Raw genomic sequence first — 19,755 nt, forward strand, 5'->3', positions numbered from 1 at the left:
TGATTTTAAGTTCTTTAACTCTACTTGGTTCCAAGTTAGCCTATTGCTTTGCTTTGCTTTTAGTTTAGTTGCACGGTGGGTTTTTTTTGGGTTTTTTTTTCCCTTTTCTCTATTGATATATATATATAAAAATTAGTATACTATTATGTTACCTTAGTATGTTATGTTTAAATTACATTGTTTGTATCACTTTTTTTTTCTGTATTAATATCTCCTGTAATTTTATTATATTCTAACAGTGTATTAGTGCCTATATGGCTTACCTTTTTGTATACTTATTCAATAAAAAGATTTAAAAAGAAAGAAAGAGAAAATAATACTTGATAATCAAACAAGCTTTGTGTACTTTCATGGTCACCATTACTGACAGCAGCTTTATTTTACCTACTGATTGTTTAATTAATTGCATTTAGGTGTCCCAGTATCCATGATGACATTTAAATTCATGTCATTAGGTTTACCCAGAAATCCTATACAAGATCGATGGAGGTGTTTTGAAAAGAGTTTTTTTTTGAAAGATCTAAGAAATCAGGGTGATGGGGAATTGGTATTGATAAAGTCTGGGACACATCAGTTCTGATCACATAGAATGACCCTTCAAGCTTGTCCTGACAGATACCTCCTCCTGCTCCTGCTCCCATTTTATGCCTTCTTGTGTTCAAATCAGAATCAGGGCCAAATTGGAATCAGACTGACGTTACGTCATGAAATTTGTTGTTTTGTGGCAGCGGTACAGTACAAGATTAAAAAAAAAGTTGCTGTAAGTGAGGAATACTGAGGTAGTTAGTTTTCATGGACCGTTCAGAAATCTGATAGCAGAAATCTGATATTAGCTGTTCGTAAAACGTCAGGTGGGGATTTTCAGGCTCCTTGTAAATCAGGACAGATGGAATACTCATTCAATAACTTAACCACTACAACACCATTTCCTGTCACTGACACACAGAGATACTCCAGGGGTCTGGCAAATTCAGGGTCGCATGAACCTATCCTTTCCACAACAACGAAAGCAACATATGGTGGGCTTACTGTCTGGATCACATTTCCTATTCAGCCTTTGCAGTAATCACTGGTGCCTGCACAATGAATCAACACACATAAAAATCTTTCCTGAATTACATCATGGAGTACGGTATAGAAGCAGGCCCATCATCTCAAAACCAGCTGCTGGCCACTCATTTATGGCAAGCTTACATCCATTCCAAAATTTACTTTCTGCACATCCTCAACTCATCCTAGATTCTTCGTCTCACCTGCACACCAATGGCCAATAACCTACTGATCAGCATGCCTTTGGGACACAAGAAGAAATGGGAGCAGCAAGGGGAACCCATGGAGTTGCAGAGAGAATGTGCAAAACCCCACACAGCCAGCACCAGAGGCCAGGACTGAACGCGAGTCATTAGATCTGTCAGGCAGAGGCTCTACCAGTAGTGCAACTGCGCATCAGGGCAGAATATAAAAGCATAATAGAAGATATTACCTACTGAATCTATTAGCTCTCAAAGTGATCCAAAGGTTAAAGAGCACCATTTCAGTACTGTAATTGAGAAAGTGAATTGTTGAATTCAGCCTTTTTAACAGCTTGATGAAAGCATCAAAATAAGTCTTTGAGTGCACTTTGATGGCCCTGTGGGGCAGAACCAATTGAAATGACAGGCACATGAGAGCTCTGAAAGGCACAAATACACTAACTCAGCGATGTGACCTTTGTGACCAACCACATCATGGCCTTGTTTTTAACTGAGGTGAACGCCTTTAACAATTTCCTTTATCCGTTCCACTTATTTCTCACTAAAGCCATTACTTCTCAATGCAGCAGGAACATTCTGATTGCCCTCTATTTTTCTGATAAGTGTCAAAGTTTCTTCTAAACCTTCCACAAGTAGGTGACCAAAACCCTTGTGAATCTGGGGAGGACATTTACACACTCCCATTTATCTTCTTTGTGCCTCAAAGATTTCCCCGTTCTCAAAGCCTTTAAATAAATGTGCTGGTTGGTGTTGTGCTGCCAGCAGAGCTACTGCCTTACAGCCCCGGCAGCTCAGGTTCAATCCTGTCCGGTGTTGGCAATGTGGAGTTTGTATGTCCTTCCTGCAGCCTTGTGGGTTTCCCCTCGTACTTCAGCTTCCTCCCACATGCTAAAAGATGCACGGGTAGGTGTATTAGTTAGCTGCAGTAAACTACCCCCTAGTGCGTAGCGGAGGGGTAGAATTTGGTGGGGGTGAGAGGGGATATTTGATGGGAAAGTGGGGAGGGAAGAAGTAAATAATGGGCAGTTGATAGTCAATGAAGATTTGATGGGTTGAATATCCTTTTTCAATAGAGTACCTCTCTGAGGCTGTACAGAACCAGTTTAATTTTCAGCAGTTCTCACAAGTCTTTCCTTATAGTATTACCTCTTTGTCAAACCTCCTGTCTCTTCTTCTTAGGTATCTAAGTCAGGTATCAGTCTTCCATTATTGAATACGTGTTTGCCTCCTCATTGTGGCCACAGGCAGAGTGTCGGGGTGCACACCAATGCAATGGGGTGGGAGTGCCACATTATTGCAGTGTCTTTTGGAGGAAGTGTTAAACCGTGGTCCGGTCAGCCCTCTCATGAATGTAAATAATGCTGTAAAATGTGAAGAGGGACAATGAAGATCTCCCCAACTGTTGGCCAATATATATCAGACACTCACCATCAGTAATCTAGTTTACCACCTCAGTATCTCATGACTGACTCTGTGTCTCTCTCCCGAGCTGCTGACTATTACAATTTCGATGTATTTTGTAGAGTTACCCCTTGCATGTGACAGGATGGATTTCACTGAGCAAGGTAACAGAAAAACACAAGGCCAGTAAATGGAGTTATTGTTGAGAACAGCCACAGTCTCATCACAGGAGCAGACTAGCCTGACCCTGTTTCTAAGATCCCCATTCCCTGAATTCCCATATACTGAGCCCCTCTGTGATATTCAGTGGCTGCTAGTCTATTCCCCTTTATTCACTCCTGCACTGAACATAGAATATAGGACAGCACAGCACAGGAAAAGGCAAAACTAATTAAATTGGCAGTTCAATGCCTAACTAAACTAATCCCTTCTGCCTACACGATGTCCATACCTCTCCATTCTCTGCACATTCATGTACCTAACTAAGAACTTCCTAAACTTCTGCCTCCTCCACCACCACCCTTGGCAGTGCATCCCAAGCACCCTACCCATCAATTCTGTTTTCAAAACCATGTTCCACAGACTTCCTTTGAACCTACCCCATCTCAGCTTAAATGCATGCCCCTAGTATTAGGTATTTCGACCCCGGGAGAATCTACTCCATAATCTTAAAAACTTCTGTCTCTCATAATCTTATGAACTTCTGTCAGATCTCCCCTCAACATTTGATACTCCAGAGAAAACAATCAAAGTTAAACAGATCTCTCCTTACAGCATATGCCCTTTAATCTAGGCAGCATCCTGGTAAACCTCTTCCACACCCTCTCTACATGCTTCCTATAATGGGGTGACAAGAACTGAATGTAGAGGGGAGAGGGAGAGGGAAGCTAGTGTGCTAGTGTGGAGGTCCGAGACGGCTGGTTGGAGGCGATCTCATGACCAGCAACATTATCTACTGTGTAGTAGATTGCTTCCGTGATCATTTGCACACAGGGTCTTAGCACATGTGAGGCTTAAATGGATTAGAAGGACCAGAGGCTAGTGATCTTTCTCTTCTGTGACATTTAACAAATGGTCCCTACCCAACCTTTCCTTGTGGATGCTCGGTTGGACCCTAATTGCTGGCTTCCGGTTTTGAGACAAAGGCAAGGACAAGGTGGATATGAATGATACCAGCAGGGAAGTATATTACACAATAACATCCACAATAACATCGTATGATTTTAAATCCATCTTAATACAGGTTACCTGGGACAGGTCTGAGAGGAATGTGGTCTATGAAAAAAAAGTACAATAATTATCAGTGCATAATTACTTAAAGCAAACAAAATGAACGAATCACCTTGCACTGATATTTCCTCAACTGGTCAGACTGAAAAAAGGCCTTTTGATTTAAGACATTATCTCTGTTCCTCACTTCAGCAGATGCTCTCTGACACACCAGGTGATCCTGGCATTGTCCATCTGTGCATGTGTGTATGTATGCATGTGCTTTGTGCACATGTGTGTAACCTTTCACTCCGTAACACACCAGAGGTATGCTAGTTAATCGGCTGCTGTAACATTGCATCTATAGTAGGTGGTTAGCAGAAGAATTGGTAGAGGGACTGAGTGGAGGGGGTGGAAGTTGATAGGGGTGCAAAAGGTTAAATGAGATTAGATTCATGTAGGATTTGTGTACTTGGGTGTCTTAAGGTCAGTGCAGATATAATAGGCCAAAGGGCTACCTTTTTACTTTGTCTCATCTCAGCTACAGGCGTGAGTGGTGACCAAGTGCAGAAGATACCAGATTCACAGTCCTACCTAAAACTTAGTCTCAGGATACGGAGCACACATTTAGAACCACGGTTAGAAACTCCTCACTTAAAGTGCTATGAATATTCGATTCTCCTGTCCCAGAGGGCTGTAGGTGCTCTACTATGAAGTGTAATTAAGTTAGAGATGTAACTAAGGATGACAGAGTTCAGAGAAACTTTACAAGGATGGTGCTGGATCCACAGGACTTGAGTTACAAGGAAAGATCGAACTGATCACAAACAAGAGGAAGTCCGCGGATGCTGGAAATCCGAGCAACACACACAAAATACTGGAGGGATTCAGCAGGCCAGGCAGCATCAATGGAAAAAAGTGCCGTCGACGTTACGGACCAAAACCATTCGGCAGGACTGAAGAAAAAAAGATGAGGAGTGCCCCACCCTCATAGGTGGGGGGAGAGGATGGAACAGCACAAGGCAATGGGTGAAACCAGGACAGGGAGGGGTGAAGTAAGAAGCCAGAAAAAGCGGGATCTCCCAGTGGCCACCCATTTTAATTCCACGTCCCATTCCCATTCTGACATGGCAGTCCATGGCCTCCTCTACTGGTGTGATGAGGCCACACTCAGGTTGGAGGAACAACACCTTATATTCCATCTGGGTCGCCTTCAACTTGATGGCATGAGCATAGATTTCTCCAACTTCAGGTAATGCCCCACCCTCTTCACCATTCCCCATTCCCTTTTCCTTCTCTCACCTCATCTTCTTGCCTGCCCATCTCTGGTGCTCCTCCTCCCTTTTCTTTCTTCCAGGGCCTTCTGTCCTCTCCTATCAAATTCCCCCTCCTCTAGCCCTTTATCTCTTTCACCAATCAACTTCACAGCTTTTTACTTCACTCCTCCCCCTTCCCCAGTTTCACCTATCACTTTGTGTTTCTTCTTCTCCCCACCCCCCCCAACCTTTTAATTCTCCTCCTCTTATTTTTTCTCCAATCCTGTTAAGGATCTCAGCCCAAAACGTAGACTGTACTCTTTTCCACAGATGCTGCCTGGCCTGTTGAGTTCCTCCAGCATTTTGTGTGTATTGCATAGGTTAGGACTGTATTCCTTGAAACGTAGAAGATTGAGGGGAGAGATGATTGATTTGTATAAAATTATGAGGCATATAGGTAGGGTAAATGCAAGCAGGTTTGTTTTTACTGAGGTTGGGTAGGACTACGACCAGAGGCATGGGGTAAGGGTGAAAAGTGAGATGTTTAAGGGGAATATGAGGAGGAATTTCTTCACTCAGAGGGTAATGAGAGTGTGGAATGAGCTGCTGGCACAAGTGGTGCATGTAAGTTCGGTTTCAACATTTTAAGAGAAGTTTGGATAGGTACATGGATAGTAGGGATATAGAGGGCTATGGTCCCAGTGCAGGTCGATGGGAGTATGCAGCTTAAATGGTTTCAGTATGGACTAGATGGGCCGAAGGGCCTGTTCTGTGCTGTACTTCCCTATGACTCTGGAGCAATAGATTTCTGAATAGTCCAGGGAATCAGTGGACCCTGGATATGGTGGAGTTAGATTGGTGCAATTGAGAAGATCAGCCAATGCTTTATTGAAGGTCAGAACAAGATCGAAGAACCAAGCGGCCTCGCACTGCTCTTCTGGAATCTCTGTGACCTACACACATTCTGCCTTTGTCTTAGGCATTAACTTAGAAATATCCATAACAGGAACTCCTTGACTGTACATCGTGACTGAGAAATACTGGACTTCTACTCTAGGACAGAAACATGTGAAGTCCACTTTACCTCTTTAATGCTCTGGCTAAATTTGTTGTCATGTTGGAAGACAGCATGATTTTCATTCTTTGATTTAATTATGAGTAGGCCATGTGATCTGGGCTGGGAAGAGCACATGGGCCTCACTAACAGTTGGTCACTGTTTCCGTCACTTCTGATGAAACATACGAAATTACACGCCCATACACATTGGATGTAATGGAGTGCTAGACAGGAATTTTCTGCACATGTACTCAATTTTCCGCCTTTGATTATATCCCTAACTTGCAAAAGCCCAATTCAAACAGGCAACTGACCAATTAGCTTCTACACCAGCATGCATCTAGTATCCATTTGTAGATTTTAGGCTGTAGGCAACATTATATTCTGCTCAGCCTGTCTCACAGTGCCAACTATTCATTCATAAGCTCCTATAACTCTGACAAAACAATATTTCTTCTGTCTTCTTCCTGTATTCTGTGTTTATTCTTGGTAAAGAAAGAGAGGTTCTGTTTTGCCATTTTATGGGAATACTTTCATTGTATCAGCTGTCTACTGAGATCATTGACAGTGTGGGGATTTAAGAGAAACTAAAATTAAACCAGAGTATACAAGGCAGCAGACTACTGAATAAGAGGGGGGAAATCGGGGAGGGGGGGCGTGTGCCAGCAATTATCCATTATCCACCCTGCATAGTGAAAGTTGTCTATCATGTGAAATCCAGAGTCGTTCTCTGTTGAGCAAAGAAATTAGAGAGATGTAGGAGAGGTTTACAAAATCAAGGATGCTCCACAAAAGGCACTGGAGAAACTCAGCAGGTCATGTGCAGGAAAATAGACAGCTGACACTTTGGGTCAAGACCCATTATCTGGGTCCTTCTTTATCCACATGAGGGGTCTCAAAAGGTCAACTGTACACTTCACTCTATGGACGGTGTCTGACCCCTGAATTCCTCGCGTGCTTTATCTATTGCTCCAGATTCCAGCAACTGCAGTCTCTTGCATCTCCAAAGGATGCTGTCCCCTTTAAGAGTTAGGTCAAAGACCAGCAGCACTTATTTCAGGCTACAGATTGCATCATTACCCACTTTTTATGTTAAACCAGTGTTGCAGGTCATCCAAATATTGCTTATGAATGTTCCTAAAAAGACATACGTTCAATTGCAAAGCTGAGATCTCAGCAGTGTCGAGCTTCCTTGAGCAATGTCATGCTGGAGCCAACATTTGATTCAGTATGGCACTCAGAACATTCTCCCATTCCTCAGCATTTGCCCAGCAGTTCCCACCTTTACAGTCACCTCTGCAATCCTACACACCACAGTAATGACCCATTTAATTTTGAATGACCCACTGTCAATTGCCCAGTGGGTGCAGTTTGACATTGAGTTGAGTGTTCGGGCAATCTAACCCACGTAATGCTGCTTTTATGCTCAATTTGTGCATGGAAAATAGATGTTAGTGGAACTAATTTCAAGGCAAATAAGAGCATAACTACACTCAGTGGCCACTTTATTAGGTACACCCGATTCTTAATGCAAGCATCCAATCAGCCAATTATACGGCAGCAACTCAAGGCATGAAAGTGTGCAGGCATGGTCAAGAGGTTCAGTTGTTGTTCAGACCAATCATCAGATGGCGAATAAATGTGATATAAGTAACTTTGACCATGGAACGATTGTTACTGCCATACAGTGTGGTTTGAGTATCTCAGAACCTGCTGAGCTCCTGGGATTTTCATGCACGACAGTCTCCAGACTTTACAGAGAATGGTGCAAAAAAAAACATCCAGTGAGCAGCAGTTCTGTGGACTGAGGAACAGCCTGGGAGAAGAATATAAAATGGACAGGGTGGACACTGAGAGGCTGCTCTTGTTGCTGAAGAGGACGAGGGGTCATGGACTTAAAATAAAGGGAAGATAATTAATAATGGCTTACGTCAGAGTGTGGTCAAGGTCTGGAATAGACTGTCTGCAACTAGGTTCCATTGTGGTTTTCAAGGGGGAGTTGGATAAATGTACGGCATGGATGTGGAAAAAGGGAAAGGGTTTGGGAATGGAAACAGTGAATAGCTCTGATAGAGAGCTGGTGCATAGAAACTGAGCTAAACAATGTCCTTCCAGTCTACAATATTTAGTTCAGCAGTGGCTGAAGTCATTATTTCTGACTTGAACTGCTCCCCTCTGTCCTTTGCAGTGTTTTTGCACAGACATCTTTCCCAAACACTGATCAAGTGAAGATGGGTTTAGAAACAACTGGTTTTGAACCACTAAACTGTGCTATTGCACACTATATTGATATGCATAAGTCAATATTGCTCAGTTTAGTGGTGTAACTTACATACATTTAATGAGGCAAAATTCACAACATGTGATATTATTTCAATCTGACAGGTCATTTCAATTCATTTAAACTGAACACAAACAAGAGAAAATCTGCAGATGCTGGAAGACCAAGCAACACACACAAAATACTGGAGGAACTCAGCAGGCCAGGCAGCAGTCCTGATGAAGGGTCTCGGCCCGATACATCGACTATTTACCGTTTTCCATAGATGCAGCCTGGCCTGCTGAGTTCCTCCAGCATTTTGTGTGCGTCATTTAAACTGAACTTAGTTTACATACAACACCTCATTAATCCAGTTTTAGATTCAGAACCCAGGAGGCAGCTATGCAGGGGATTTTAACTCTCTGAGACATGTTCTAAGGCACATAGTTTAACTTATTCACAGCTAGGTCTGTCTGTATAAAAATTTCTCAAACAACTGTAAAATCTATAATATATTGAAAATCATTTAATTAAAAGTGGAACTCTTTAGGTCATTATAAACCCCTCATGCCCTCTAAAGTCATAATTTAACTCGTGGACTCTGGTGAACCTAAGGTCAAAATTTCATTTGTAAGATTTGGTGCCCAGTGAATGTTTAACTTCAACCTTCTCCTGAGATCTCCACTATCACAGACAACTGGCATCATGGTCAGTTCCATCCACAAAATGTGAAATACTGGAGCCTTACACCCAAAAGCACTCAGGCTATGGTGGCAAAGTAGTAAGTTATTGAACATGTAATTAGGAAACAGAGGTCTAGAACTCTGATCCAGAGACAGGGAGTTTGAATCCCAAAGTGAAAAGTGATAAAATAATTCTGGAATGCTGCCCAAACTGCCGAGTTCCTCCAACATTTTGTGCACGTTGCCCATCTGCTTCACTATTGCTTTCAGGGAGGAAGTTCTGCCTTTCTTCCACAACTTGGCCTGTGTTTGATTCTAGATCCACAAATGTGGTTGACTCTCAGCTGCCGCCTCAGCCCAAGAACAGTTAGGGTTGGGCAAGGTAGACCAGTGCTGCCCATGTGCCCAGATCCTGTAAGCTAGATTTAAAAGGACAAGGCAGCTAGATGAGTTGATGCAGGTAAGATACTGGCATCAGCCTGACAGCATGGAAAATTGGATAAACTCCCTATCCACACAAATTCAACTAGCCTGATACCCACCAAGTCAAACTGCTCTCAATTACTAGTAATTATGACTTTAAATATTATTACCTTAGTGTGGGCATGTGGCCAAGAGGTTAAGGCATTCGACTTGTGACCTGAAGGTCGTGAGTTCAAGCCCCAGCCGAGGCAGCGTGTTGTGTCCTTGAGCAAGGCACTTAACCACACATTGCTCTGCGACGACACTGGTGCCAAGCTGTATGGGTCCTAATGCCCTTCCCTTGGACAACATTGGTGTCGTGGAGAGGGGAGACTTGCAGCATGGGCAACGGCCAGTCTTCCATACAACCTTGCCCAGGCCTGAGCCCTGGGGAGTGAAGACTTTCCAGGTGCAGATCCATGGTCTCACAAGACTAACGGATGCCTTAATAATTATTACCTTAGAGTAAGGGTTCCCAACCTTTTTTTTCAAGCCATGGAGCCTTACTGAGGGATTCATGGACCCCAGGTTGGGAACACCTGTCTTAGAGGTTATCATGAGGGGTATAGCTGAGGTGAATAGCTAAAGTTTCTTTTTTCGCACCCGGAGTACGGGAGTCTAAAACTAGAGGCCATTGGTTTGAGGAGAGAGGGGAGAGAATAGGGACGAGAGGGGCAACTTTTCCATACAGTGGGTGGAGCGTATGTGGAATGTGCTACTAGAGGAAAAGGTAGAGGCTGGCACATTAACAAAGTTTAAAAGATATTTGGGCAGGGACATGAATAGAGAAGATTTAGAGAGATATGGGCCAAGTACAGCAAATGTGGATTTGCTTTGTTAGGCAACTTGATCAGTACAGACAAGTTGAATGAGGGGCCCTTTTACTGTGCTGTATGGCTCTATGACTGATTTAAAACATTGTCAAAAGTACAGAATTTCAAAGATCAGGCGGATAAGCTAACTTCAAAGTAAAAGCGGGTTTAATTTCACATGATATCAATGATTACTAATAAAATGGAAGCCTTGGGGAACCAGGGAAGATCTCTTCACTGGCTGGAACTGTGCACTGCAGATGGAAAGGAGGTTATATCCCAGAGAGCTATTAGCTCAGCCCATGAGCATTGCTTCAGATTTCCCTCAGGCCTCTAAGCTGCTTCATCAGTCACCTTCTCTTCACAATGAGGTCACACATTAGGACGTTCACTCATCGTTACATAGAAGCCAATTCCTCAGATAATGAAGCAATCCATGCCTCTTCAGTACATAAACTTGGACTATAAGTAATATTTTGTCCAGAAATGGGTCCATGTACTTTGAGTCTGATCAATGTACCTTGACATTCAACAACACTGATCTTACAACTCTGCAAGTGTGCAGTACCTTCAGCTCACCAAGTTCATGCTAACAATCAAACACTCATACTACATTAATCCCATTCTTTAAAATTCATCCTCCCCTAGACTTTACCACTTATGCACACACCAGGGGCAATTTACAATGGCCAATTAAACTACCAACCGCCCATCTTTGGGGTGTGACCAAAAAATAAAACAGTACCCAGAAGAAGCCAAATATATATTCCAAATAAGAAGAAATTTTCAATGGGAAGAAGGACATAACCATGGCTGACAAGTGAAGTCAGAGCCAAAGTAAAAGCAAAAGAGAGGGCATACAAGGAAACCAGAGCTAGTGGGAAGACAGAGGATTGGGGAGCTTTTAAAAACTTGCAGAAGGAAACTAAGAAGGTCATTCAGAAGGAAAAGGTGAATTATGAGAGGAAGCTGGTGACTAATATCAAAGAAGATACTAAAAGCTTTGTTAAGAATATAAAAAGGGTAAAAGAGAGTCGAGGGTAGATATAGGACCAATACAAAATGATGTTGGAGATATTATAATGAGAGATGCAGAGATGGCAGAGGAACTGGATGCTGATTTGCACCAGTCTTCATAGTGGAAGACATATGCAGTATACCGGACTTTCAAGAGTGTCGACGAAGTGAAGTTTGTGCAGTGAAAATTATGATTGAGAAGATGCTCAGGAAACTTAATGGTCTGAGGGTGGATAAATCTCCTGGATCTAATGGATTGCACCCTTGGGCTCTGAAGGAAGTAGCTGGACAGATTGCAAAGGCATTAATGATGATCTTTCAAGAATTGATAGATTCTAGCATTGTACCAGATGACTCGAAAATTGCAAATGTTACACCACTATTTAAGAAGGGTGGGAAGGAAACTATAGACCTGTTAGCCTGACATCAGTGGTTGGGAAGTTGTTGGAATCGATTGTTAGGGATGAGATTACGGAGTACCTGGAGGCACATGACAAGATAGGCCAAAGCCAGCATGGTTTCCTGATAGGAAAATCTTGCCTGACTAACCTACTGCAATTCTTTGAGGAAATTACAAGCAGGGTAGACAAAGGAGATGCAGTAGACGTGGTGTACTTGGATCTTCAAGCCGTTGACAAGTGCCGCACATGAGGCTGCTTAGCAAGATAAGAGCCCATGGAATTACAGGGAAGTTACTAGCGTGGGTGGAGCAATGGCTGGTCGGCAGAAAACAGAGAATGGGAATAAAGGGATCCTATTTTGGTCGGCTGCCGGTTACCAGTGGAGTTCCACAGGGATCGGTGTTGGGACCGCTGCTTTTTATGATGCAGCATATGATTTGGACTACGGTATTAATGGATTTGTGGCTAAATTTGCTGATGGTATAAAGATAGGTGGAGGAGCAGGTAGTGTTGAGGAAACAGAGAGCCTGCAGAGAGACTTAGATAGTTTAGGGGAATGGGCAAAGAAGTGGCAAATGAAATACAATGTTGGAAAGTGTATGGTCATGCACTTTGGTGAAAGAAATAAACGGGCAGACTATTATTTAGATGAGGAGAGAACTCAAAATACAGAAATGTAAAGGGACTTGGGAGTCCTCGTGTAGGATATCCTAAAGGTTAACCTCCAGGTTGAGTCAGTTGTGAAGAAGGCGAACGTAATGTTTGCATTCATTTCTAAAGCTATAGCATATAAGAGCAGGGGTGTAATGTTGAGGCTCTATAAGGCACTCGTGAGACCACACTTGGAGTATTGTGTGCAGTTTTGGGCTCCTTATTTTAGAAAGGATATACTGACATTTGAGAGGGTTCAGAGAAGATTCACGAGAATGATTCCAGTAATGAAAGGGTTACATATGAGGAACGTCTGGCAGCTCTTGGGCTGTATTCCCTGAAGTTCAGGAGAATGAGGGGGGATCTCATAGAAACATTTCAAATGTTAAAAGGCCTGTATAGATTAGATATGGCAAAGTTATTTCCTATGGTAGGGGATTCTAGGTCAAAAGGGCACGACTTCAGGATTGAAGGACATCCTTTTAGATCTGAGATACGGAGAAATTACTTTAGTCAGAAGGTAGTAAATCTGTGGAATTTGTTGCCACGAGCAGCTGTGGAGGCCAGGTCATTGGGAGTACTTAAGGCAGAGATAGATAGGTTCTTGATTAGCCAGGGCACCAAAGGGTATGGGGTGAAGGCAGGGGAATGGGGATGACTGGAAGAAGTAGATCAGCCCATGATTGAATGATGGAGTAGGCTCGATGGGCCGAATGGCCTACTTCTGCTCCTATATCTTATGGTCTTATGGAAGCTCATGCAGCCACAGGGGCAATGTGCAAGAGAATATAAATGTCGGGACCTGGAGCTCAACGAACTATGGAGGGAAATAGGAATAGACACTTTGCATGAGGACCCTCACCTAGACTGAAAAATACAGGGAAGACAACCTTTATAAAGAGGTGAGGGTAAGGGGTGGAGCAAATACTATGTAAAACTCTTTAGTGAGTGAATTCTTTCTGTGAATGTTTCTCTGTGCATGGTTAGGAGTTGATACTTGATCTATGCAGAAATGATTGTGAGGGTTATATGTCAAAAATTATAATTACTGCTCAAGTAAAAACAACACGTGGCAAGGTTCATTGGGAGTATTTATCTACTCTGAGTTGGAAGATGGCGAGTTGAAGTCTCACTTCTTCAGTTGAGGTAATCTAAGCTGGCACTCCTGAGGGAGCATTGCATTACTAGGGGCTGGTCAGTTGGATGAGGGTGCTGTAAACATGAGAAAATCTGCTGATGCTGGAGATCCAAAGCAACACACACAAAATGCTGGAGGAACTCAGTAGATCAGGTAGCATCTATAGAAATGAACAAACAGTCAATGTTTTAGTCTGAGTCCTGAAGGTGGTCTTGGCTCAAAACATCAACTGTTTATTAATTTCCATAAATTCTGCCTGACATGTTGAGTTCCTCCAGCATTTCGCGGATGAGGCCAGAGACTCTCTGACATATGGACGTTAAAGACCCAAGAGCAATTCTGAGGAAGGACAGGGTAATGTTTTCTGGTGTGCTCAGCCTTAAATAAGCATCATTAAAAGCAAGTCAATACCTTACTGATTTTTGAAGAACATTGTTTTATAACATTAAACATGTTGAAAAATACATCATCTGGGATGTCCCCAGAGTATCTTGATCCATTGTAGCATGCCTCTTTCTTTGTGCAAATTGCCTGATCATATGGCTAAACATGAGGGCCCACAGTCCAACTCCGGAACAAATGGAATTGCAGGAGGTCATTTAGTGGGAGGAAACATCAAACAATCACCAAACCTGCTGTTGTAAGATGGCTTTCGGCGGAATGAAAAACAGGTGATTCACTTATTGTCCAGAAATAGGCACAAAGTGTTTTTTTAACTACTGTGAAGGCATGTACAGAGTTGTAATCATCCTATTTTAGCTGCTATTAACATTACTGTGGGCACGTGGCCAAGTGGTTAAAGCATTGGACTAGCAACCTGAAGGTCGTGAGTTCAAGCCCCAGCCGAGGGAACGTGTTGTGTCCTTGAGCAAAGGCACTTAATCACACATTGCTCTGTGACGACACTGGTGCCAAGCTGTATGGGTCCTAATGCCCTTCCCTTGGACAACATTGGTGTCGTGGAGAGGGGAGACCTGCAGTATGGGCAACTGCTGGTCTTCCATACAACCTTGCCCAGGCCTGCGCCCTGGAGAGTGAAGACTTTCTAGGCGCACATCCATGGTCTCGCAAGACTAACGGATGCCTTTACATTTAACATTACTGTTTTGAAATTAGATTTCACTTTTATCTGGCACACTGAACTGCTGACGTGCCCTTGTCTAAACGTCATTCGCAAAGTTGAGGAAATGTAGCTCTGAGAAAACTAATTAACATCATCTTCAGACTGCTTGCTGCATTGAAACATGTCCTGTGTCTTTCTCCACTGCAGCTGTCTGCCAGATTGCTGACAGGAAGTGTATTGATGCTTTAGATACGCAAGAGGCTGCCATTGAGGTGAGTTGAAACTCGGCGGGGAGGGACTGTTTCCAAGATCGGCATCCTCCCAATCCAACCTCACCCTACTCACCCCCGACACTCCCCATTTCCTGAGTTCATCAGCACAAATGATGATTTGTGCAACAAAAGGAGCCATGCCAGTGCCTGGGTTCATCTCTGCGGAGATCACAGCTCTGCATTGCCGCAGCAAGCACTGCAAAACTGAGAAATGTGTGAAAAATACAGCAAGCAGTACGAGCTCAGGCAAGGTACTGCATATCAATAATCCGAGCAAGATCCTTTAGTTCACCTCTCCTATCTGACTTGTCAGGGTGGTTGCCCCCTGTTTTGTAAAAGTCACAGACTGCAAATAATGGGTCCAATTTCTCTTAGTAAGGCAGAGACTAGCATTGTGCTTGCCAATGCTGTCATCATACATCGAATAATGTTAAAGAAATGTCAGCCACACGACTGCAAATCAAGTCTGGAGAAGTCCAGTTCAGTTTCAGAAAGTGTGAGATTTCAACCAGCATGACTCATAGGGTCATAGAGACACCCTGGAAACAAGCCCGGCAGCCCATTGAGTTTGCACCTCATTTACACTAATATTACATTAATCTCATTTTCACTCTCCCCATATTCAATCACTAAGGACAGTTTATGGTGGTCATTGACCCCACCAATCCGCATTGGGCGGAAACTGGCACACCCAGAGGAAACCCCCACGGTCACAATGAAAATGTGGAGACACCACATAGACAGGACTGGAGATCCGGATAAAAAGTGGGTCTCTGGTGTTGTGAGACATGGGCTCTGCTAGACTCACAACATGCTGGAGGAACTCAGCAGGTCGGGCAGCATCCGTGGAAAAGATCAGTTGATGTTTTGGGCCGGAACCCTTCGTCAGGACAAAGGGTTCCGGCCCAAAACGTCAACCAATCTTTTCCACAGATGCTGCCCACCCTGCTGAGTTCCTCCAGCATGTTGTGAGTGTTGCTTTGACCCCAGCATCTGCAGATTATTTTGTGCTTGGGCTCTGCTAGTCTTTATCTGCAACTTACACACAAAAAATACGCAATTCTTATGCTTCACTACCTTAAACCATCACGAGCACTGATGCATTTTCAAAAGAGCTGCCTCATCACACGTAAGAGTGCCATATACTTTATTACGTTTGTTATTATTTGGGGATGTGCAAATTAATCCAATTAGTATTTGCAGTTCAATTAAACTCGCTTAGGTAATACTTTTAAATACAATTCTCGAACTCAAGAACTTCTGAAAATATTTTATAGGATATATGGGTCAGGAGGAGATGTCTCTTTCCAGAGACCAATATCAAAGGGGTTTCATCTGTTTCTTAAGATTTTTGGTGAACATATATCCAGAACTTGAAAAAAAAATTAAATAATTTAAAATACATTATTTAAAACCACATTCAACACCTTTTTTTTCAAATTCACTTGTTTGTGGCTGATGTTCACTGCTTCCAGCAGAGGATTTCAGTCAGAGCTTCCATTTAAAGTTGTGCCTGTAAATCTGGACATACATGGAGTATTGGGAAAATTTACTTTGGGTTGGGGGGGGGCAGTTATTAGCATGGTTTTCAGACTGTTTGTTACATTAAAACACGGCCCGTCGTATTTTCCACCATGGCTATTTACAGAATCTGCAACATGCATCGTTGATGCCAGGATTTTTTGAAAGTGCCCTGTAGCCTTTTAAAACAAAAACAATATTGCTCTCCTGGTAGCCATACAACAGCAGTGTAAAATGTTACCATCAAAGGGAGTGACAGGGAAGGATTGTTTCCTGATCAACTCACTCGCCCTGCCGCAAGTTTGTCAGCTCAAGTTATGTCCCATGAAAAGTGCAGCCCCCACCCGCTGGGAGGTACAGGTTCATCATACTGCAAGAGACGGCGCACTAAAGGAAGGAACTGGCAGCAATACAGAGGTTGTCTGCAACGGAGGGTTCTAGTTATAATGAGAGGTTGGTTAAGCTGGGTTTATTCTCACAGTAATTCAAGAAGTTGAGAGGAGAACCTGTAGAGGTTTATTACATTATGAGGGGTACAAGTCGGATAGAGTCTTTCTCTCAGGCCCAGGAGTTTAGAACAGGAGACTACAGATGTTGTACTCTGGAGCAAAAAAATGATATCCTCCAGCGGGTTGTCGTTTTTGTACAAGAACTGCATGGCAAGGATGTCCTTTACATTCCTCTCCTTTTGCAAACAGAATTTGAGGAATATCTGAGGGATAGGTTTTCCCACACAGAGGGTGGTAAATGTCTGGACTAAGCTGCCAGAGAAGGCAGATACAATTACGAGCTTTAAGAGACATTTGAACAGTTTATAGTAAGGAGAGCCAGTGAGGGATACAAACTTAATGTGGGAAAATGGGATTAGCATACAAAGGCATCACAGTCAGCATGGGGCAAGGTGGGCTGAAAGATTCCATTTCTGTGCTGCATGTCTGCATGATTCTGTGGCCCATGATAAAATCCAGCCCATTAATTCTTCCCCCTAACCTTTTCCATGGTCAGGGTTTCTCCAAGTTTCACACACAGAACCACATCCTTGGTTCCATTCTGGCAATCGGGTAACAGCAGCCCTTCCAGTGCTTTTGACTTCCCAAAACAGAGTGCCACACCAATGCATGTACAGGTTTAGGACAACATTGTTGCTGTGGTATTTTGTACCTCAACTTGTGTAATATTTTTCATTATTATTAGATTATTATCACATATACCAAGGTAGAGTGAAAACCTTGTCTTGCAAAATGTTATTACAGACCAATTCATTACATAGTACATTAAGGTAGCACAAAGTTAAACAATAGCAATGCAGAATAAAGAGTCCCAGCTACAAGGGAAGCCAAGTAAAGAATAAGACACAGGATAATAACGAGTAAGATTGTGAGATTGAGAGTCCATCTTATTGAGAGGACTGATAGAGATACCCGCATGGTGTGTTGCCTCCCAGGTGCCAGGGTACGGGATGTCTCCGATCGGGTCCTGAATATTCTAAAGGGGGGGGAGCAGCCAGTTGTCTTGGTCCATGTTGGTACCAATGACATAGATAGGACAAAGGAGGAGGTCCTGAAGAGAGATTTCCAGGAGTTAGGAAGGAAGCTGAGAAGCAGGACCTCCAGGGTAGTAATCTCGGGATTGCTACCTGTGCCACGTGGTAGCGAGGGCAAGAATAGTCGGATCAGGCAGATGAATGCGTGGCTGAGAGACTGGTGTAGGGGGCAGGGCTTCAGATTCTTCGATAATTGGGATCTCTTCTGGGGGAAGTATGACCTGTTCAAAAAAGACAGGTTACACCGGAACCTGAAGGGGACCAATACCCTGGCGGGAAAGTTTAATAGAGCTGTTAGGGAGGGTTTAAACTAATTTGGCAGGCGGATTAGAACCGGAATGACAGAGCGGAGGAAGGGGAAACAGAAATAAATCTAAGATAGTGAGCAGTAAAGTTGTCAAGAAAGACAGGCAGGTGATGGGGCAAATTTGTAGCCATTGGGATGAGTTGCAGTGAAATCAAAGAGAAAAGTATCAAATACTGGTCTTAAGGTGTTATACTTAAATGCACGCAGCATAAGGAATAAAGTGGATGATCTTGTCGTACAGCTACAGATTGGCAGGTATGATATTGTGGCCATCACTGAGTCCTGGCTAAAGGATGCATGTCTCTGGGAGCTGAACGTCTAAGGATACACGGTGTATCGGAAGGATAGGAAGGTAGGCAGAGGGGGAGGTGTGGCTTTATTGGTAAGAAATGATATTAAATCATTAGAAAGAGGTGATATAGGATTGGAAGGTGCAGAATCTTTATGGGTTGAGCTAAGAAATAGCAGGGGGTAAAAGGACCCTGATTGCAGTTATTTATAGGCCTCCAAACAGCTGCAGGGATGTGGACTACAAATTACAACTGGAAATAGAAAAGGCTTGTCAGAAGGGCAGTGTTATGATAATTCTGGGGATTTTAACATGCGTGTGGATCGGGAAAATCAGGTCGGCACTGGATCTCAAGAGAGAGAATTTGTAGAATGTCTGCGAGATGGCTTTTTAGAACAGCTTGTTGTTGAGCCCACTAGGGGATCGGCTGTACTGGATTGGGTATTGTGTAATGAACCGGAGGTGATTAGAGAGATTGAGGTGAAGGAACCCTTAGGAGGCAGTGACCATAACATGATTGAGTTCACTGTGAAATTTGAAAAAGAGAAGCCGAAATCTAATGTGTCAGTATTTCAGTGGAGTAAAGGAAATTACAGTGGCATGAGAGAGGAACTGGCCAAAGTTGACTGGAAAGGGACACTGGGAGGAAGGACGGCAGAGCAGCAGTGGCTGGAGTTTATGCGAGAAGTGAGGAAGGTGCAAGACAGGTATATTCCAAAAAAGAAGAAATTTTCAAGTGGAAAAAGGATGCAACCGTGGTTGACAAGAGAAGTCAAAGCCAAAGTTAAAGCAAAGGAGAGGGCATACAAGGAAGCAAAAATTAGTGGGAAGACAGAGGATTGGGAAGTTTTTAAAACCTTACAGAAGGAAACCAAGAAGGTCATTAAGAGGGAAAAGATTAACTATGAAAGGAAGCTAGCAAATAATACCAAAGAGGATACTTAAATGCAAACAACAGGAATTCTGCAGATGCTGGAAATTCAAGCAACACACATCAAAGTTGCTGGTGAACACAGCAGGCCAAGCAGCATCTGTAGGAAGAGGTGCAGTCGACATTTCAGGCCGAGACCCTTCGTCAGTCCTGACAAAGAGTCTTGGCCTGAAACGTCGACTGCACCTCTTCCTACAGATGCTGCTTGGCCTGCTGCATTCACCAGCAA

General features: G+C 43.2%; 1 protein-coding gene across 3 annotated transcripts in view; it reads right to left on the bottom strand.

The window, feature by feature from the left end:
• ltk (leukocyte receptor tyrosine kinase) overlaps nucleotides 1-19,755 on the bottom strand; it is a 252,845-nt gene that overhangs the window by 145,814 nt on the left and 87,276 nt on the right. The window lies entirely within an intron of this gene.

This window comes from Mobula hypostoma, chromosome 1 (genome assembly GCF_963921235.1).
Source record: "Mobula hypostoma chromosome 1, sMobHyp1.1, whole genome shotgun sequence".
Classification (NCBI taxonomy): Eukaryota; Metazoa; Chordata; class Chondrichthyes; order Myliobatiformes; family Myliobatidae; genus Mobula; species Mobula hypostoma.